We start from the raw sequence: 22,771 nt of genomic DNA on the forward strand, positions 1-22,771 counted from the left end.
TTAATTGTGGAAACAATTATAGGCATTGTGTATTTATAGGACTTTACCTAATCACGTCTGATGTATGTGTGTAGGCATCTCCTTCATGGATTGCTGCCTTGTCGTGGCGAAGGGGCTTGAGTAACTCAGAGAAGCTATGGGCTATGCTGTGCAGGGACACCCAAGACGGACAGGACATAGTGGAGAGTTCCGACTAAACGCAATCCACCTGGAGTAGGAAATGGCAAGCCACTCCAGTATCTTTGCCAAGAATGCCCCATGATCAGAAACAAAAGGCTAAAAGATATGACACTGGAAGATGGGCCCCTCAGGTCGGAAGGCGTCCAACATGCTACTGAGGAAGAGTGGAGGACAAGTACAAGTAGCTCCAGAGCTAATGAAGTGGTTGGGCCAAAGCCGAAAGGACGCTCAGCTGTGGACGTGCCTGGAAGTGAAAGGAAAATCCAATGCTGCAAAGAAAAATACTGCATAGGAACCTGGAATGTAAGATCTCTGAACGTTGGGAAGCTGGAGGTGGTCAAACAGGAGATGGCAAGAATAAACATCGACATCCTGGGCATCAGTGAACTAAAATGGACAGGAATGGGCGAATTCAGCTCAGATGATTATCATATCTACTATTGTGGGCAAGAATCCCGTAGAAGGAATGGAGTAGCCCTCATAGTCAACAAAAGAGTGGGAAAAGCTGTAATGGGATACAATCTCAAAAATGATAGAATGATGTCAATACGAATCCAAGGCAGACCATTCAACATCACAATAATCCAAGTTTATGCACCAACCAGCATTGCTGAGGAGACTGAAACTGAACAATTCTATGAAGATTTACAACACCTTCTAGAACTGACACCAAAGAAAGATGTTCTTCTCATTCTAGGGGACTGGAATGCTAAAGTAGGGAGCCAAGAAATAAAAGGAACAACAGGGAAGTTTGGCCTTGGAGTTCAGAACGAAGCAGGACAAAGGCTAATAGAGTTTTGTCAAGAGAATAAGCTGGTCATCACAAACACTCTTTTCCAACAACACAAGAGGCGACTCGATACATGGAAATCACCAGATGGGCAATATCGAAATCAGATTGATTATATTCTCTGCAGCCAAAGATGGAGAAGCTCTATACAGTCAGCAAAAACAAGACCTGGAGCTGACTGCGGTTCTGATCATCAGCTTCTCATAGCAAAATTCAAGCTTAGACTGAAGAGATTAGGAAAAACCACTGGGCCACTCAGGTATAATCTAAACCAAATCCCTTATGAATACACAGTGGAAGTAAAGAACAGATTTAAGGAACTAGATCTGGTGGACAGAGTGCCTGAAGAACTTTGGATAGAGGCTCGTAACATTGTCCAGGAGGCAGCAACGAAAACCATCCCAAAGAAAAGGAAATGCAAGAAAGCAAAGTGGCTGTCCAACGAGGCCTTAGAAATAGCAGAGAGGAGAAGGGAAGCAAAATGCAAGGGAGATAGGGAAAGTTACAGAAACTTGAATGCAGACTTCCAAAGAATAGCAAGGAGAGACAAGAGGGCCTTCTTAAATGAACAATGCAAAGAAATAGAGGAAGATAACAGAAAAGGAAAGACCAGAGATCTGTTCAGGAAAATTGGAGATATTAGAGGAACATTTTGCGCAAAGATGAACATGATAAAAGACAAAAATGGGAGGGACCTAACAGAAGCAGAAGACGTCAAGAAGAGGTGGCAAGAATACACAGAGGAATTATATCAGAAAGATTTTGATATCCCGGACAACCCAGACAATGTAGTTGCTGACCTTGAGCCAGACATCCTGGAGAGCGAAGTCAAGTGGGCCTTAGAAAGCCTGGCTAACAACAAGGCCAGTGGAGGTGATGGCATTCCAGTTGAACTATTTAAAATCTTGAAAGATGATGCTGTTAAGGTGCTACATTCAATATGCCAGCAAGTTTGGAAAACTCAACAGTGGCCAGAGGATTGGAAAAGATCAGTCTACATCCCAATCCCAAAGAAAGGCAGTGCCAAAGAATGCTCCAACTACCGTACAATTGCACTCATTTCACACGCTAGCAAGGTTATGCTCAAAACCCTACAAGGTAGGCTTCAGCAGTATGTGGACCAAGAACTCCCAGAAGTACAAGCTGGATTCCGAAGAGGCAGAGGAACTCGAGACCAAATTGCTAACTTGCGCTGGATTATGGAGAAAGCCAAAGAGTTCCAGAAAAATATCTACTTCTGCTTCATTGACTATGCGAAAGCCTTTGACTGTGTGGACCACAGCAAACTATGGCAAGTTCTTAAAGAAATGGGAGTGCCTGACCACCTTATCCATCTCCTGAGAAACCTATATGTGGGACAGGAAGCAACAATTAGAACTGGTCATGGAACAACTGAGTGGTTCAAAATTGGGAAAGGAGTACGGCAAGGCTGTATATTGTCCCCCAGCTTATTTAACTTATATGCAGAATACATCATGCGGAAGGCTGGACTGGAAGAAACCCAAGCCGGAATTAAGATTGCCGGAAGAAATATCAACAACCTCCGATATGCAGATGATACCACTCTGATGGCAGAAAGTGAGGAGGAATTAAAGAACCTTGTAATGAGAGTGAAAGAGGAGAGTGCAAAAAACGGTCTGAAACTCAACATCAAAAAAACCAAGATCATGGCCACTGGTCCCATCACCTCCTGGGAAATAGAAGGGGAAGATATGGAGGCAGTGTCAAATTTTATCTTCCTGGGCTCCATGATCACTGCAGATGGAGACAGCAGCCCTGAAATTAAAAGGCGCCTTCTTCTTGGGAGGAAAGCGATGACAAATCTTGACAGCATCTTGAAAAGCAGAGACATCACCTTGCCAACAAAAGTCCGAATAGTCAAAGCTATGGTTTTTCCTGTCATGATGTATGGAAGTGAGAGCTGGACCATAAAGAAAGCAGACCGCTGAAGAATTGATGCCTTTGAATTGTGGTGCTGGAGGAGGCTCTTGAGCATCCCCTGGACTGCAAGGAGAACAAACCTATCAATTCTAAAGGAAATCAACCCTGAATGCTCACTTGAAGGACAGATCCTGAAGCTGAGGCTCCAGTACTTTGGCCATCTCATGAGAAGAAAAGAGTCCTTGGAAAAAACCTTGATGTTAGGAAGGTGTGATGGCAAGAGGAGAAGGGGACGACCGAGGATGAGATGGCTGGACAGTGTCTGCGAAGCAACCAACATGAACCTGACACAACTCCGGGAGGCAGTAGAAGACAGGAGGGCCTGGCGTGCTCTGGTCCATGGGGTCACGAAGAGTCGGACACGACTAAACGACTAAACACACACACAGGCATCCTTCACTCTCGAGAGACTATGGTAACGTGTTCTGTATGGAGGTCTTGGAACAGTGTCTCGTGTGGCTGAGAAGGCCAATCCGAGAGTGACAATCTCTTCCACACTGATGACAAATACAATCTGTATGTGACTACCCAGCTAATAGAAGCCATTACTTTTCTAGTGGTAGTGGCGGCAGCATCAATGCCTGCTTTCGGCTCACCATGGCCACGGCCCTTCAGACCATGGTCTGATGACTGATTAAAGACAAAGTTACTTTGTTCAGAATAAATTAAAAGTTAAATAAGCTGGGCAAGTCAATAGTGGACCTCAGTCTACTTACTTGTCCTAAAATCGAGAATACATTAAAAACTATGTCAAATATACATGTTATGTGTTTATTTATTACATTTAGAGCCTGCTTTCCCTCCAAGGATGTCCCACTTCCCCATCTTATCTTCATCAAGCAGGGGGTTGGAGTTGATGGCCTTATAGGTCCCTTCCAACTTCACTATTCTATGATTTTTTAATCCGGGTCTCCCCAGTGGTCCAGCAGTCTAACCGCTCTACTGGCTATCTGCTCACCCTAAGATGCTTCCTTCTCTAACATTAATGGTAAAATAACTTAAACATTACTTCCCCTGGGGTAATGTGTTGTTTAATCTTTCAGCATTAAGTAAAGGAAAAAAAAAACTCATAATGCTTTCAAATTCCTTATCTCTTAAAACTTATTTTAAGCAATCGTGTTACCTTGCACTTCAACCTGTCAAAGTTCCCACAATACATCAGTTTATTAGAGCCAGGCTGGACTTAATTAAATTCTGTTATATGGATTCAAATCAAGGTCCTCTCAAGAGATTGGTTGCAGGGAAGAGAACATAACAATGGATTTGAAATGCAATTTACCTTTGGTAAGCATCTCCCTTACTATGCAAATACTGTTGCTGCCTTCAATTTTCCTCATTATAAGGAGGTCATATTGTGCCCCCTAGAATTATCTCTTCTCTCCACATGAGAGTCATAGCTTCCTACCCCCGCACGGAAAGTTTATGCTTCTGCACGTTGGATGGTTATTCATCCCCAAGCTTTAGAAACTTTTTTGGACTACAGCTTCCATAATCCCCCAGATTCTGGGAGTCTTTGTTCAAACAATAACAATGCCAAACTCTGTTCTTTATCTACCAAGGATTTTTACACAGGTTCTGATATTTATCTGCATAAGAATTATCAGATTTAATATATCACAGAACTTGGGTAAGTACACATTTGACAAAGATTGGAGGACTTTGCATTTCTATGATTAAAAAAACTCCCTATTTTCAAACATCATAACAGATATATGCAAGACTAAGTAGTTCCAGTTTTAAAATGCTGATTTTTGCTGAGTCTGCAAGATAATTTTCCTCAGCTTATCTGTTTTCTTATCCATTTCTGCAGCAGCTAATAGTTAGACCATCTATCCAATAGGATTCCAGCATCTGACCTTATGGTGCAGTGGTTAAACCGCTGTACTGCAGCCAAAACTGTGCTCACAACCTGGGGTTCAATCCCAGGTAGGCGGCTCAAAGTTGACTCAGCCTTCTCTCCTTCCAAAGTCAGTAAAATGAGTACTCAGCTCACTGGGGGGGGGGGGGGGGGGGGACAATGTGTAGCCTGCAAAATTAACTTGTAAATCACCCAGAGAGTGCTTGAAGTGTTATGGGGCGGTATATAAGCAGCACACTTTGCTTTTTGCTTTGACCTCATTATATACTTCCAATGTAAAGCCAGACACATCTTTGCAGCTATGGACGGATTTTATAAGACTCATTTGATAGCCCATTCATAGCCAGTGCCCACATGGTTCATTGTGATGGTTAACCTATTAACTTCAGTTTGGCACCCACTGTTTATATAGGGCTGGTGCAGCTGGCAGGACCCTGAAGCATGGCCAAATGGCAGATAAGTGCACAGTACCCCGAGTATTATAAATCAAATTATTTTCTCAATTATACAAGTGTTTTTCTTTGGGAGCAAGATGAAGATGATGAAAAGTTTACATTTTTTACTCCCAAATGAGATTGGTGAAGTCACCACCCCTCTATGCCACTTGACAGAGATGGTTTGAAACATTGCTATGGTTATTTGAACCTATTCTAGCTAAATATAATATACTGTAATTGGTTCAGTGGTTAAACTGTTGTACTGCAGCCAAAACTGTGCTCACGACCCAGGTAGCCAGCTTAAAGTTGACTCAGCCTTCTATCCTTCCAAGGTCAGTAAAATGAGTACCCAGCTTGCTTTGGGGGGCAATGTGTAGCCTGCATAATTAACTTGTAAACCGCCAAGAGAGTGCTTGAAGTGCTGTGGGGTGGTATATAAGTAGCACACTTTGCTTTTTTGCTTTGCTTTGGTTCATTACAAAGGAAATCAGGTCAGCTGGCTTGCTAATTCCAGCACTTAAATCTGTTGTAGTTAAGGATCTTATTCAACCTGGCTGGAATTATTTGCCAGTTCTCCAGCAATTTATATGGTGCTATAAATAATTTGTTCCCTGTACCTCATGCACAACTGCAATTCATAAATTTGACGTAAATATATTTATATGAACCCGTCTTTACATTTGAAAAAAAAATGTGCTGGATTCAGACTTAGGCTGTGACTACACAATCAAATAAGGAGAATTTGTTGCGGGTGTAAAACAGATGAATTCAGGTGTTGTTGTTTTTACTGATCACATGACATACAGTGGTGCCTCACAAGATGATTTTAATTAGTTCTGCAAAAATCATCGTCTTGTAAAAAAATCATCTTGCGAGGTTCCCTATGCATCAGTCTCAAAAAAAAAAAAAAGTCTTGCGAAGCACGGTCATAGAAAAGAACGTCTTGCAAGGCACCATAGTGATCGCAAAAACCAATTGTCTTGCGCGTTTTTCATCCCATGAGGCAATTGTCTAGTGAGGCACCACTGTCATTTGAATCAGGCTGGCCCTTTTTTATCCCAATGCAGAGGGTTTTCCCACCCTCTGCCACTGGGGGGCTTCTACCTTTTTCAAGCTGGAATAATTCAAGGCAACTTTCCCCTGTGTGATCAAAAGGACAGCAGGCATGGTTTTGAGTGGTATTCTGGTGACCTATTAAGCCAAGCGTAACGTTTTGGACAGCAGGAATGCCCACTCTTGCAATGTTTTTCCGTAATTGCTCCAAAGTGTTATTTTTAAAAAACCAAGCTACCAAGTTTAGCACTTCATCATCGTATCACTACATCGATAAACTAGTACAGCCCTAGATCACCTCTACGGGGACCAAAAAAGAAAAGAAAAGAAAAATTGACATAAAATAGAAAGAACTCTGATGAATTACAGAAGATTACTATGTTTCCATGGTATGCGTATATGTGTTTGTACGTTGTGGAGAACTCTGGGAAAATATCCCTTTTCCCTTGCATTGTGGAAGACTTCGAAACAGCCCACAGCTTTACAATGAACCTTAAAAGGTGAGCTGGGGCTTGGCAGAGGGTGGCATTGAAGAGAGGGGGGGCTCCGGGCTGTGGCACAGATCAAACCACATCAAACGGAGGGGCCACTGTGGGCACTGACACTGAAACCTTCTGCAGTCTCCATGTGATTAGTCTCCTAATCTGAACAGAAGCATAAAGCAGGCTGCGAATCAAGCTGCAGGAAAGCTGAATTGCTCCAGTTTTGCTTACCAGTGTAATCACAGCCTTAGTAAGTCTATGAAATGGATGGGATGTCAGTTACTCATGAATAAATTAAAGTCTGGATTTAATCCATTATTGCTTTCTTCTCTATGCAGTTGGGCCGTAGGTGGTCCATGACTAGAGCAGGGGGATGACACACCAAATTTGGGGAGAAGGCATCCCCTCCATTTGGTCCCTGAGCTGCCCCTGGCCAGAGTGATCTTTTGCAGAAAACCTAGTGGAGGGGGAATAGTTCATATTTATACTTGAAAATAAAAGCAGCCAGTTTCAGCATGCTTTAAAAAAAAGAATTTAAAGCATTTCCCTGTGCTCTGTTATCACAAGTTAGTGGGACAATCAGTATTTTAGTCAGCAGCATTGTCAGTAATTTGATCAAGACTTCAAAGCCACAGCTATTTTTGATCCTTTCATACAGTCTGACTCAAATCTTTTCCTTCCTCTGCAGAGAGCCTTAGCTCATGTTGCTCTCACTGAGTCCTTGCATTTTTTAAAACCTTACCTTGGATGATTAATCCCTAAATATTAACCTTCGGAGTGAATCAGAAATTCATGTTAATGAAAAAAATGCCAACTTAAAAGCATTGCATTAATGCTTTGCAATAAGAGGCAAGCAGACACCATATTGAATTTAACAAAAGCCTATGAGTTTATTATTTGCTCCAAAGGGAGCATATAGGTTAATTAAACAAATTCAAAAGCCTATAACCAGGAGACCTAGAAAATTCACTTTCTTGATGCCGCCTCTCTCCTGTGCTGTTTGCTGTTGCTCTTTCTTCATATAGAGAAAACAAGAAATTCTAGAATGAATATAAACGATACGTCAAAGCCTTCCATTCCTGAGCAGAAGTAGGATGTACTTTGGAATCCCAGAGCATTTTCCTAGCACTATTTAATTAAACGATTAATTCAAGAATGAAACAAAATCTTTGAGAATCAAATTAATATTCATGTGGGTATCAAAGTATAAGTCTTGAATATTTTATTATTATTTCTTTGATACACATATATCTCACCTTTCCTCCAATGAGCTCAATGTGCATTTCTGTCCCACACTCCACAACATTCCAGGGAGGCAGGTCAAGCGGAGGTAGTGACTGTGTACTGAAGTCACCCAGTGAGCTTCATGGCTGAACTGGGATTTGAATCCAGGTCTTTGCAATCTTAGTCCATCACTTTAACCACTGCACTACAGTGGCTGCTTACCTGATCCTCCACAAAGAAATGCCTACCATTTCTTATGCATATTCCAGGAGAGTTATGACAACCAAGGGCCAAAATCCTGTTGCTTAGTGTAGTGAGTTGCACTAGAATTGCACTCAAAGGTACCTACAGAGGAGTTTGTTTTAATTATTTTTATTTTTAAACTACTAGGAATGGGATAGGGAATACAAAAGGTAAAAGGGAGTGCAGGGGATGGAAAGGAAGGTTTGAGGATAGGAGAACACAGAGTATATAATCATCCATTCTATTCATATTAAGTATGTATGCCTCTGATCCACTCATTTTCCAGTACAAAAAAAAAACTTAGTATTCTTTTATATATATATACATACATATATATATACATACATATATATATATATATATATATATATATATATATATATATATATATATATATATATATATATATATATATATATATATATATATACACACACACACACACACACACACACACACACACACACATATATATATATATATATACATATACATATATATATATATATATATATATATATATATATACACACATATATATATGTATGTATATATATATATGTATATGTATATGTATATGTATATGTATATGTATATGTATATGTATATGTATGTATACTATTTGATTATCCTCTGTATAACCGCTTATATTCATGTTTTAATTTAAGTCTAAGTTATTCCAACTCTATCATAGAATCGAGACCAATTATAGAACACATCCCCTCTTTGATTTTCCTTCTGCCATGGACATATCAGCCTATCTGGAAAGCTATCCATTTCTGGCACTTCCCATATTTTCTCAGTAGATTTTTTCCCGTTTCTGTGCCTCTATTTTCTTCCAATCTTGGGGAGATAAATTTAAATCCAAAACAGTAGTCTGATTTTTAAAATCACCTTTTCTGACTATTATAGCTGGGTATCCCACGTGGAAACCTCCAATCCCCTCTATGTTAGCAACCATGTTTCCTGGCATCTCTCTCAATAAAAACTGTTCTGGAGTTTCAATTTCATTCAATTGCTGTTTAGCCTCTAGTGGTTTCCCCTTCATCAGATCTTCTATCTGTCCAAGTTTCTGACTTATCTGCTGAAATCCTATTATTGCCATTCACATGGTAACCATCCATTCTTTGTCTGACAACATTCCCACTAAGTATGTCCTCCCCCTCCTTGCCCAGAAATTATCACAGTATACTCAGAATCCACACAGTCCAGCCAAAAGAGGGTCCAAAATAAACGTCAAACAGGAAACCAGTCTCTTCTAAAAAGAAAAAACCGTTGTAGTCCTGTAATAACTCCAGATCTAATTTTCTTCGGTCCTCCGTCTGTTCTGCTGAGATCCTCTCGCTCCTCAGTTAATAGTTTACTGTCGTTTCCCATGGCTTTATTCTTCTTTCCAAAACCAAAAACGCTTCTATTATCAAAGCCCCATTCGACTGACTTCTCCCACTCTTCAGTCTATGTCGCCACGCTGATAATTCATTGCTTATTTTTTATTTCCAAAAGCCTGTGCCTCCTGCTCCAAAGATGTGGTTTTATTTTCAAAGTCCACTCAGTTAGTAAGGGAAGTCCAGATTGCACAGCTTTGACAAGATTTCAGTTCCTCTTGAGTGGTATTTCCTCTGGGATTTTTTTCCAGAAACACAAAGTTTTTCTCGCAATGTATCTAAATGACCTTGGCCAGCTTGCACTTGCTATTTATCAGATAGTTCGCTTTACGAAAAAAAACAAGCTGGTATGCTGGCTTGCCGCTTCCTCTCTCTCCTTTTGGTCAAATATTTTCGCTTTATTTTCTTCAAGATATTGATGAGGTTATTCATAAATCAGAGGCTTACTTTGCTGTTGTTTCTGTTCTCCTTCCTCGGGAAGTTGGGGGTGGAGTTTTCCCACAGCTTTCTGCCATAAGATATGGCCTCCCGTCTCCGGTCTGCGCGTAGGTGAATTTTCAGAGGGAAGAAAGACCCGGTTGCTGCCAAATCTTCTACCCTTCTGGGCTCACCTGCTTGGGGGTGCCTCTCCTGGCCCCCCCTTCCATCCCCCTTCTTAGGGGGATGGGCAGGCCGGACGGTTCCAATTTTCCCCGGAGCTGTTCACTGGGTGCTGCTGGCTTCACTGCAGTCAAGCTCTGCCTCTCCCAGAGGAGATGACTTACCCAGACCCCAGTGACTCAATAGGCCTACTCAATTGCCACTTACTACATTAAGCAACTAAGAGCATTTCTACATTTCACATGCTAGCAAGATTATGCTCAAAATCCTCAAAGGTAGGCTTCAGCAGTGTGTGGACAAAGAACTCCCAGAAGTGCAAGCTGGATTCCGAAGGGGCAGAGGAACTAGAGACCAAATTGCTAACATGTGCTGGATTTTGGAGAAAGCCAGAGAGTTCCAGAAAAACATCTACTTCTGCTTCATTGACTACACAAAAGCCTTTGACAGTGTGGAGCACAGCAAACTATGGCAAGTTCTTAAATAAATGGGAGTGCCTGATCACCTTATCTATCTCCTGAGAAATCTATATGTGGGACAGGAAGCAATGGTTAGAACTGGATATGGAATAACTGATTGGTTCAAAATTGGGAAAGGAGTATGACAGGTTGTATATGTCTCCCTGCTTATTTAACTTATATGTCTTTTCCAGGGAGTCTTCTCTCTTCATGAGATGGCCAAGTATTGGAGCCTCAGCTTCAGGATCCGTGAAATACATGTGAAAGGCTGGACTGGTTCAATCCCAAGCCAGAATCAAGATTGCTGGAAGAAATATCAATAACCTCAGATATGCAGATGATACCACTCTGATGGCAGAAAGTGAGGAGGAATTAAAGAACCTTTTAATGAGAGTGAAACAGGAGAGCGCAAAAAATGGTTTGCAGCTCAACATTTTAAAAAACCTTAGATCATGGCCACTGGCATGGCAGACAGAAGGGTAAAATTTGGAGGCAGTGACAGGTTTTACTTTCCTTGGCTCCATGATCACTGCAGATGGTGACAGCAGCCACAAAATTAAAAGATGCCTGCTTCTTAGGAGGAAAGCGATGACAAACCTAGACAGCATCTTTAAAAGGAGAGGCATCACCTTGCTGACAAAGGTCCGCCTAGTCAAAGCTATGGTTTTTCTAGTTGCGATGTATGGAAGTGAGAGCTGGACCATAAAGAAGGCTGACCGCCCAAGAATTGATGCTTTTGAATTGTGGTGCTGGAGGAGACTCTTGAGAGTCCCCTGGACTGCAAGGAGATCAAACCTATCCATTCTGAAGAAAATCAACCCTGAGTATTCATTGGAAGGACAGATCCTGAAGCTGAGGCTCCAATACTTGGCCATCTCATGAAGAGAGAAGACTCCCTGGAAAAGACCCTGATGTTGGGAAAGTGTGAGGGCAAGAGGAGAAGGGGACAACAGAGGACGAGATGGTTGGACAGTCATTGAAGCTACCAACATGAATTTGACCCAATTCCGGGAGGCAGTGGAAGACAGGAGGGCCTGTCATGCTCTGGTACATGGGGTCATGAAGAGTCAGACACAACTTAACGACTAAACAACAACAACATTAAGCAACTGGATTTCAGCCAAAGACATGGAAATATGTGATCATGAAATCCCTTCACCATCATCATCCCTTCACTTGGATATATGCTACCACAAAGGATTTAGTAACAGTTCTACTTTATCTCACTAAGTATTGATTCATATTTCAGCTGGCTGAAATCTGAGGCTTTTAGGATTACTCTGATAAGGGAAACAAGAACTGAGACATTGAACCATGATTGTAAAATCTGCTCACAGACATTGTTGCTTTCCCCTGTGAGTCAAGAAACATTAAATGATAGGTATGACCCTCCATTCTTGTTTTAGAGCAGTTACTGGGTAACATAAATAGTCTTAGCTCTATGATTCTTTTCTCATTAGCTTAATAACATGACGCAGTGAAGTATCATCCATTATACAGAAAACAACTTTTGCTTTTCTTTCTCAAGCTCATTCTCCTGTTTAAATCCCTAGTATTCCTTTACAAGTGCTAAAAATCCAGCTGTTGTATTTCATGGCAAGCCACTAGAGGGTGAGAAAGCATCGTAACAAATTGCAACTTCCTCACACTAGGGTGAGGAACTTGCTGAATTTTGTGACCAGGATTTTCTTCTACCCAGAACTCTATAACTATTTATGTATTACAAAATGACTAGAGCCAAGAAGTCTGACTTTTTGGGAGAGCTCCCACAACTGCCTAGGCAGCATGGCCATATTGACTAGGGACCGGTAGCAGCTGTCATCCAAAGAAGCACATTTTCCGAGCTTTGGAGAAATGTGGGCAGCCAGGAAAACTGTGGGGTGATTAAGAAATATGTAATAGAAGGAAGAAGAAAATGCCTCACACTCCACCTGCCTCCTCCAGCAGCTGCCCTCTCAGATAAGGAGGCAGGGTCAGAGCTTCCTGAGTGGGCAGCTGCTGGAGGATATGGAGAAGGGAAGTCCTTGCTCCTGTCAGAATGGAAGATCATAGGACAGGGAGGGAAGGAGCAACATGTACCAGCAGGTCAGTGGAGGAGCCGGCCAGGGGTGGGGTGGGGAAAGTGAATGTGCGGCTCCTGTGATGCTACATTGATGACTTTGATGACACCGCACAAAGTGCTTTGTGCCCATCTCTACAGGAAATAAAACTCCTGAGAAACTGGAGGACAAATTTTGGTGCATGACTAGCTTCATCTTTTCCCAGAGCTAGATACAAAGTAAGGCAGTAGACTTCCTTCACATCTGTTATGGGGTGCACTGGGAATAATCTATATTATAAGCATCTGTGGCAGTCTCCAGGGAAGCTGCAGAACCCTGAAGAGTGGTGTGTATTTCATACTGCCCTAGAAACAGAAGGCCTGTGTGTTGGTGAGGGGGGGGGCTATGGTCAGTACTAATTGTTAAGAGCACTTCTGAGAAACTGCTGGAGGATGTCTCCTTCACATGGAGAAATTTAGTGAAATGGGAAAAAGAAATTTGAAAAGTATTTCAGTAGGGTTATATTTGAGGATTCAGTACAGAAGTGCTTAAAGGGATCACACCGAGGGAGGCCAGAAAGGCGAAGACAAAGAACTGTGCTTGCTTCTGAGGTGCTGCAAACGTGTGGCGTTTGAGGCTTTGTCCTGTGCCCACCCACTCTCATATTGGCTGCCTCTCACAGTCACTTGCTGCTGCTCTCGGTGTTATTTTTAATATTTGTTTTATTGTTTACATTTCTTTCAAACTAGATAGTTTCCATTGTTGTAGTGCTCTAACAGTTAGGAATTTTTTTCTGATGTTCAGTCGAAAGTATACATACACAAGCCCCTCTATTGACTCTTTTGCCTAATTCTAGAACTTCAGTTGCTAAGTGTCACGTTCCTGCTTGTCCCTTGGTTGTTTCACCACTCAAAGGGCACAAGCTACGTGTTGTGTCACTGCCACCAGTTGATTACATCAACAATATATAGTATTAATAATAGAGGTCCAAGCAATGTGTCATTTTAAATAGAACCAAATAGAAGTTGTTTATTATTACAGATGATGAAGGTACAATCAGGGTCTTTAATGCATAACCAAATATCCTACTTCATCCACCCTCAACCTCCAACCCTCTTTCTACCCACCCCAAACTCCAAAACTACAATCTCTACAACCCTCAAACCCTAAACTCCAATATAAACTCCTTCCTCTCCAGGAGAGAATCTTATATTTTGTGACTCCGCCTCTCCAGCACTCTCATTGGTCTATGCAAATACCACATTAATAATCATTACCTGGGCGGACGCCACACTTAATGCTAAAGCTTAATCTCCAGCTTGCTTCCACAAGGACAACATTTTCTTTGTACCTCTGCTAATGCTGTCAAAAGCTTTATTTGAGAGTTCAAAAAGGGGGGTAATTTAAAAGTATAAACTGGAAGAGTTCATGCCTCACCACCTGCTTGCCACTGTCTGGACCCAACAAGAGACCATTTGAAGACTTGCGCAACACATGGAACTGGGGATCTTGAAAAATAAGCATTCCCAATCCAGTGGAGGAGCTTTACTGGTTGCCGCCTGTCTCCTCTTCAGACTGCCCTTCACCTGCAGACAGAAGCAGGGTAGGGTACAGAATAAGAACCAGGGAAAGTAATGAAATGTCTCACTTCCAGAGAAGTGAAGTGGCATTAATTTTTGCCATTTTCTGCCGTAATCTATAGGAAACAGTAATGGGAATGCAGTACTCCATGCACCAGTGAACAATAAAGCAACGCAATCTGCTGTGAAGTCAAAATATGCTGAGATTTCCTGCACTACCATTGCTTGGCATCTGTCCTATTCTATTTATAGCAGCCGTCCTTAATCAGTGCAGCCCTGTCTAAATGAATATGAAGTGAGGAAAACATACTAACAATTTGTGAGACCAAGTCTCTTCTCAGGCATTTAAAACACTGGAGCATCGCTAAAAATCAATAGAACAGGATGCAGGAAACCTATCAGACACAGAGTTTTCTTTGAAACTGAGAATGTAATATTGAGAACTGCATTGTAATGGTAGCCATTACATGGAAAAATACATCACCTGTGGGGAGAGAAGAATCCTGGTAGTGAACAAGATGCAGGCTATAGTCATCCCCTCCAAACTGGCCTCCTCGTGCAACAGCTGGGTGTGTGGACATGCAGGGCCAAGAAAGAGAGAAAGGAGGTGAGGTGGATGTGGTCCCATCTACTTTTGTCTCCAGCCACACTCACCAGTAGCATCTCCCTTCAATTTATCCAGAGGGGAAATGGCCCTCAGGGTTCCCCACCTGAAATGTAACTCCTCTCTATGATCAGTTCTGGTCAATTAAGTACCTCTCCAGTCTTTTGATATAACTGTGTTCATGGGCATTGTTATCTGCTGTCAAATAGTTTCTAATTTATGGTAACCCTGACAGTGTTATCTACTGTATCTATGTAAGACAGACAAAGAGCAGTTTAGCATTGCCACCACCTCCCTCCCTCAGCTTTCATTGCTGAATGAGGATTTGAACCCAGGTTTCCTGAGAACTAACTACTGTACTGTACACTACACCATCCTAGCTCTTGTGTTCACAGACCCACAGAAATCCATGGATTTTAGTTTCATAAAACTGTTTTTACAAGAAGCTCAGTGGTGGGTTAAACTGAAAGCCCATCTAGTCCAGCACTCTGTTTCCTCCCTCCCTTTCAGAACATACCTGAAATTCTGGTATGTCTTTTGAGTTCATCAGTTGTGAAACGTAATTCAACAGCAACTGAAAGTTAGAGCATGGTGGATGAAACTGACCTCTAACCATTGTGCTTTTTCCGTAGGCATGGATACCGGTATTGGTAATAAAGGGCAAAGCATGGTTGAACTGGGGGGAAAAGATGTTTATTGTAGGAAATCCATCTGGAGATAGAAGGATATAGATGGAATGATATCCTAGTGAAATGCCAGGGGGAAAAAAACTGAGGAGGCGAATGAGGAAATAAAGTTACATTGAGAATACTTGAGGTAGAGGAACATTAGGCAAGATGAAGAGCAGAACCCAGCTTTTGTGTTTAACACTGTCTCCTCCTGCAGACAGTCAGTGCTTAGTGCAGCTGTAGTTGTACTTCATCTCCAACCTTTCTACTGCCCAAACAGTTCTGGATAAACTTGTCAGCATCAATAGCAATAGGTAACTGCTAAGTATAAAGAAAATCCCTTATTATCATATTTCAGTTTTCTATTTCTGTTTCCTGTTTTCCTTCCCTTATAATCAGGAAGCAACAAAGAACTCATTCACAATGAACACAGTTGCTGCTTACTGTACAGTTATTACTTAGCCTTTTATTCTCTGGAGCTGCTGTTTTACAGATTATCACAAAACTGCCCTCTATTCCATACTCCAGGTTAGCACAGAGATATCCAGTTTTGCCTGACAACTGGATGGCTGCCATCAGCAACAGCTAATCAATGAAAGATTATCTTTTGCATCTGGAAAAATAAGCAAACTCATTTCCTCCCTATTGATAATCCAGATTTGCTTATTGCAGCATTTCAGAATCGATTTGTTTAGGCAATTAATAGTTAGGGGAAATTTGCTTGCAAACAATTCAGATTTATTTCTCTCCCATGCACTGAACATTGTACGACATAATCAAACCTTGTTGGAGGGCAGGCTCATCAAGCACCGGACTGTGATTTTATCCTTGAGAAGTCATGCTGGTGGATGCTAAAGCTGCTGCAGTTTGACACATAATTACCTGGGCATGAACCCCACTGAACATAGCAGAGGGTGAACATGGTGATTACGGTGCAACAGAGTAAAAGGGCTGGCCCTGGATGTTGTGCAGCTTGGGAAGTCTGTGTAAGTCTCTCAGCTCACTGTGGGGAAAAAGCAGGATACATGCAAATAAACAGCCACCAGGAACACAGATTTTTACAATTAAGCTGGATCAACATAATGTAATGTATTTTCAATTCCTACCAGATTTGTTTCTTCAGCCTTCCAGCTGGATTTGTGCCCCTCCTGGATTTTATATGCTATACAAGAGATGCCCTCCTTCAGGATACTATAAGCCAGAGATTTTCAGATTCTGTGATGGAACATAGAAATAGTATGGGGGGGGGGGGGGAACAGAAGTTTTATCATATTATATTATGGAAGTATTATTTTAGTCTAAGTTTTAGTCTAATGCACTACTTTACTGATAATACTGCTAGAATTATTATTATTTTAAAAAATCTTTGTATTTTACATTTACCATAGCAGTGACAGATACCCAGTGTAGGGTAGTGGATAAAGTGATGGGCTGGGACTCAGGAGGCCTGGATTCAGTTCTCTGGCTCTGCCACTGAAACTCACTGGGGGACTTTAAATACCTAATTTATCTTGAAAACCCTATTAGGGCCACTACAAGTCATTTCCAACTTGATGGTACATATCAACAATACCAATAGCAGTTATATGCAACTCTATTATTACAGTTGTCAGTTAACGGGAATTATAATTCATGTTTGTTTGTTTGTTCAATTTCTGTACCACCCATCTGGTAACCCAGGCCACTCTGGGCAGTTTATACACTACAATATTTGTTCTTATCCTCACAATGCAATCGCATTGAACCACTTCCCCAAGCTACTGGAGTTTGAAGTAAGAAGACACAAGTGGGGATGATGGCAGTGAGGAACGAGTGCATGTAGCATGGATGTGTAACATTTCCTTGAAAGGCACAACTGCAGGAAAGGGGTTGTGTGCCAAGAAGTGGAAGGGAAACAGTCCAGGTGAGTTTAGTAGGCTCTTTCACCCCTGTGCCTACTCATGGGAGTTTCCCACCTTGAGGTGGAAAGGGCTGGAGAGTCGAGAAACTAGTGGGTGAAAAAGTACCAGGGCGGTTGGGCAGTTACAGTTGGTATTGTCACATAATGTCAAAGACAGGATAGTCATCATTTCCAGCCTCCAGTAGGAGGGGAACAAGAAGAGGAATCCGAGTCAGAAAAAATATAGAGTACAAAGGCTTGAGCTTTAATTTCCACTAAATGGAAGAAGATATTCAGATACCAGTATCAAACTACAGCAAACAGATTCAATTTCAATATGCTGTCTATAGCATACAATTTGTCCATGATCAGGCAGTAGATTCAAAGAATTGCGTAATAACATCCACCTTCTGTTTTAAAAATCATAAACGTATGTGCACCTCTGTATCTGTGTTGTTTTTCCCGGTTGTTTGTCCAAAGCATTCAGTAGTGTACATGGCAATATTTTCTTTGTACAAAGCCCTTGACTCTTATTTGTTTCCTCGCTCACTATGCATAGAACCTTCATTGTGAACTTCCATGAGCAGGGATCCCATGTTTTAATCTAAATACAGACCAAAGAAAGTAGATGTCTTATAGTGCTGGCGGGCATGTGAATGCAGGTCTTTGTCCAAAGCCATGTCTTCTTGTACATAGAGCCTAAAGAGGGAAGCAGAATTTGGAAGTTTAACATGTGTGGACTCTCCAATTGTAATAAATATACAGCATAAAGAGTTCCAGTGAATATATAGCATTCAGAACACAGATGCAGCTAACCATCCTTGGAAAATAGACAAGCAATCTTCTGACTCATTGGTATGGCTATCCTACCAACAGGCAGAGTGGGACAACTGTCTTAAGGGGCAGAAGAGGAAGATGAGCATAAGTAGTCCCATGGCTGTTCCTTCTGAAGCTCCCCCCACCCCTTCACTGCTGGGGGAAAAAAGCAGTGTCACTTTGCCTGTTCATGAACTGGGCTGTTGCCCTCAAATGTGATGCAGTTCCACTGTTAATCTTTAACTGGGCAGCCCATTTAGTTTCTTAGTGTGGAATGGGGCAGGGATGCCATGTTGTCTTTAGCCTCAGGCATCAAAATGTCTTAAGTCAGCCCTGCAACACTCTGTCAGGAAGGCCAGTAGCCATTTAGAAGCATGTCACTATTATCAGTTTGTGAGAAATGATAGACCAAGACATGAAACCAAACCTGAAAACTTTCATGCTGGCAATTTAAATTCAATTACAAATAAGCAGCTTAAGTACACTCCTTTATGTACTTAAGGGAACATGCAATTATTGAATCTTTTTTTATTTTGTGTAAAGAACAACTTGATTTCACAAGTAAAGAAGAAAGTTATAAAGTGTTGGTGAAGACAATGTCATATTGTTTTCTGCTCCTAACACATGGCTGCTAGCTTACAATGAATCTGAAATTGCATGACCTTTTTATGACCAAGAACAAATTAAGCTAACTGTAGTAGTTGCCCAAAATCTTGTAAACCTTAGGAAAGCTGCTTGACTTTGTAAATGAAGATTAGCACACATTTTCCCCCAAATGAAAAGAGTTTCTGCAGAAGCTTCTTGCTTTCTACTTATTAGTAGGTTAAAAATATCTTCTTTTTTTCTTTAACAATGGCTGAGCCATTTCAAACTCTAATCTAATCCAAAGTAATTTGATTTGGAGATGATTATAGTTGAATATTTTCCTTTAGATAAATGATCATGACTGCAGACATACAGGGCCACTTGCATTAGAGTTGGGTTTTTGCTTACTTTTTAAAAAATGAAAGGTAATGAAACTACTGAGTGACTTTGCCAAGGTTAAATCAAATATGTGAAATGAAGTCCTTTGACACATAAAAACATAAGAACATAAGAAGCGCCCTGCTGGATCAGGCCAAGGGCCCATTTAATCCAGCTTCCAGTATCTCACAGTGGCCCCACCAGATGTCTCTGGGAGCACACACAGGGCAACTAGATACCTGTCTCCTGATACCCCTCCCCTGCATCTGGCATTTTGAGGTGCCTTCCTTTCAAGCCTGGAGTTTATTCATCCCCATTATGGCGTGTAACCTGTGATGGACTTTTCCTCCAGGAATCTGTCCAAACCCCTTTTAAAGGCATCTGGACCAGATGTCATCACCACATCCTGTGGCAAGGAGTTCCGCAGACTAACAACATGCTGGGTCAAGAAATATTTTCTTTTGTCTGTTCTCACTCTCCCAACACTTCGTTTGACTGGATGTCCCCCAGTACTGATATTGCATGACAGGGAAAAGAGTTTCCCTCCATCCACTACATAATTTTATAAGTCTCAATCATGTACCCCCTCAGGCACCTTTTCTCTAAACTAAAGAGCTCCAAACGCTGTAGCTTTTCCTCATAAGGGAGGTGCCCGAGCCCAGTCATCATTTTAGTCACTCTCTTCTGCACCTTTTCCAGTTCCACTATGTCTTTTCTGAGGTGCGGCAACCAGAACTGTACACAATACTCCAGGTGCGGCCTTACCAACATTTTGTACAATGGCATTGTAATGTTGGCTGTTTTATTTTCAGTCCCCTATTTAATAATACCTACCATGAAATTGGCCTTCTTCACTGCTGCTGCATACTGGGTTGACACTTTCATCGAGATGTCCACCAGCACACCAAGATCTCTTTCCTAATCCGTTCCATCACGGACTGCTCAGAACCCATTAGCTGATAACTAAAGTTTTGATATTTTTTTTGCCCCCAATGTGCATTACTTTACATTTTTTAATATTGAAACACATTTTTCAATGCCCATTGTCCCATTGGAGAGATCCTTCTGGAGTTCTTCACAATCCCTTCTGGTCTTCACCACCTGGAAAAGTTTGTCATCTGCAAACTTGGCCACCTCAATACTTATCCCTGTTTCCAGGTCATTTATGAACTGCTTGAAAAGCATCTGTCCCAGGACTGATCCCTGTGGCACACCACTCTTCACCTGTGAAAATTGCCCATTGACACCTACTCTATTTACTGGTTCTCAACCAATTCTCAACCCATAAGAGGACCTGCCCTCTTATCCCCTGACTGTGGAGTTTTCTCAGCAGCCTTTGGTCAAATACCTTCTGAAAATCCCACTGGTTCATCCACATCCACATGCCTGTTGGCTTTTTCAAAGAATTCTAAAATGTTTGTGAGGCAAGACTTACCCTTACAGAAGCCATGCTGATTTTCCCTCAGCAAGGCTTGTTCTTCTATACGTTTTAGGATTTTATCTTGGATGAGGCTTTCCATCATCTTCCCTGGAACTAGGCTAACCAGCCTGTAGTTTCCTGTGTCCCCACTCCTTCCCTTTTTAAAGGTTGGCATGGCATGTGCTATCCTCCAGTCCTCTGGCACTGTGGATGTTTTAAGAGACAAGTTGTATATTTTAGTTAGAAGATCAGCAACTTCATTCCTCAGTTCCTTAATAACCCTTGGGTGGATGCCATCTGGGTCTGGTGACTTATTGAACTCCAATGTATCAATTAGGTCTAAAACATCCTCTCTTTTAACCTGTATCTGATTTAATTAATTAGTCAGGAGGGGCTGATCAGGCAGCGGAATCTGCCCAAGTTCTTCTGCCGTGAAGACAGATGCGAAGAACTCATATAATTTCTCTGCAATCTCCAGGTCCCCCTTTCCCTCCCTGACTATCCAGAGGGCCAGCCACTTCTCTGGCAAATTTCCTGCTTCTACAGAATACAAAGCCAGATGATCTACAGCACATTCTGGCTAATACCACTTTGTGATATAGGAGCCTCGTAGTGCCGTGGCAAAACTGCAGTACTGTACTGCAGTGAAAACTCTGCTCATGACCAAAGTTCAATCCTGGTCTCAAGTAGCTGGCTCAAGTAGCTGACGCAGCTTTCCATCCTTCCAAGGTCAGTAAATAGGAGTACCCAGTTCGCTGGGTGGGTGGGGGCAAAGTGTTGCCTGCAAAATTAAGTTGTAAACCAGACATAGCTTTAAGCACTGTGGAGTGCTATACTGTATATGTAACACGCTTTGCTTTGCTTTATCATTTCCCTCTCATAGACCTTGAGTGCCTGTGGTGGTGCAGTCAAGATATCTTTAAGGCGCTTGCAGTGGAAGCTCCATCCTTTTGTGTCTATATTGCAGCATTTAGAGGTCTGCTTAAGTTGTTCCACTTTGCAATTAGAAATCTATTGTTACCGGCCAAATCTGAATTCAGATTAGACCAGTATTGGGTTTGAGTTCTCTGGCAAGGACCACAGGCTAAGGCACAAGACAGCTGAACAAGCCAATTTTAATTAAAGTACAAAAGTACAAAAGTTCAGCTGGGCCTCCCATCTTAAAAGCAGAGGGAGACCCAGAATAAAGAGTGAGCCTATGTTTTATAATAGTAACAGACAAAGAGCCATAAAAGTACTACATTGCTATTGGTCATCTGTAGCCCAACTTTTGGATCTCGGCTGTGATTGGACTTCAGGTGTTTCTGCAGTTGACCTATTGGTCATCAGTATCCCAACCTTGAAATCTGCTCCTCATTGGATTTGAGATGCTACCTTAGCCAATCAGAAGTCAGAAGAAAATATAAATTTTACACCCTGATGTTTCTTCGACCTGTGCCCAAGATGCTGCCTGAAAGTCTCTGGGAACAGGAGTATCCATTATCACTGCCTTCCTCCCCTGACATTCCAGTGCCACTTTGGGCAGGATATGGAAGGCCCTTCTGTTATTCTAAGTGTAGCCATCTGGCCATACTTTACCACAATGTCAGTTCCTGGTGTAGGATGGGGGTTTCTTTGTTTATTTGGATGGGCCATAAATGCTTATCAGCAGTGCTATCAGCTAAGTGTGAATGGTCTTTGTTGTTCCCAGGTCTGGGTTGAGGCAGAGTTAAAACAGAATGGAGTTTGTAAAAACATCTAATGAATGTGACCATTTGGAAGGGCATGCATTCTAGGCATTGCAGAAATACAAAATATAGCAAGAGTACAAATATAAAGTACATTTGGGATAAGGTACATTTGTTGTGGTATAGATACAGAGCATAGATACAATATTGTTACAGCTACATTGTGAACAAGATGTTATAGTACATAAGAGAGATTCTCAAGTTTATTGATACAGTTGATAGTAATAACTCTGTTAAAATACAGTATCATTATCTCCCCCTATGGTTCCATGTGTTGTTTTTAATCAGAGGAAGTTCTTTTTCGGATGACACATTGAAAAGGAGAGAAAATTCACCTTCATATCACGTTTTATTCTGATTCTGAGTCCAGAGTTGTTAAAATATGTTGAAGATTGTTAATCTGTATTATGTATCCAGAATAGGTGCC

General features: G+C 41.6%; 1 protein-coding gene across 1 annotated transcript in view; it reads left to right on the forward strand.

Annotated features, from left to right (window-relative positions):
- KATNA1 (katanin catalytic subunit A1) overlaps positions 1 to 22,771 on the forward strand; it is a 450,967-nt gene that overhangs the window by 149,367 nt on the left and 278,829 nt on the right. The window lies entirely within an intron of this gene.

Source organism: Pogona vitticeps, chromosome 1 (assembly GCF_051106095.1).
Source record: "Pogona vitticeps strain Pit_001003342236 chromosome 1, PviZW2.1, whole genome shotgun sequence".
NCBI classification, from domain to species: Eukaryota; Metazoa; Chordata; class Lepidosauria; order Squamata; family Agamidae; genus Pogona; species Pogona vitticeps.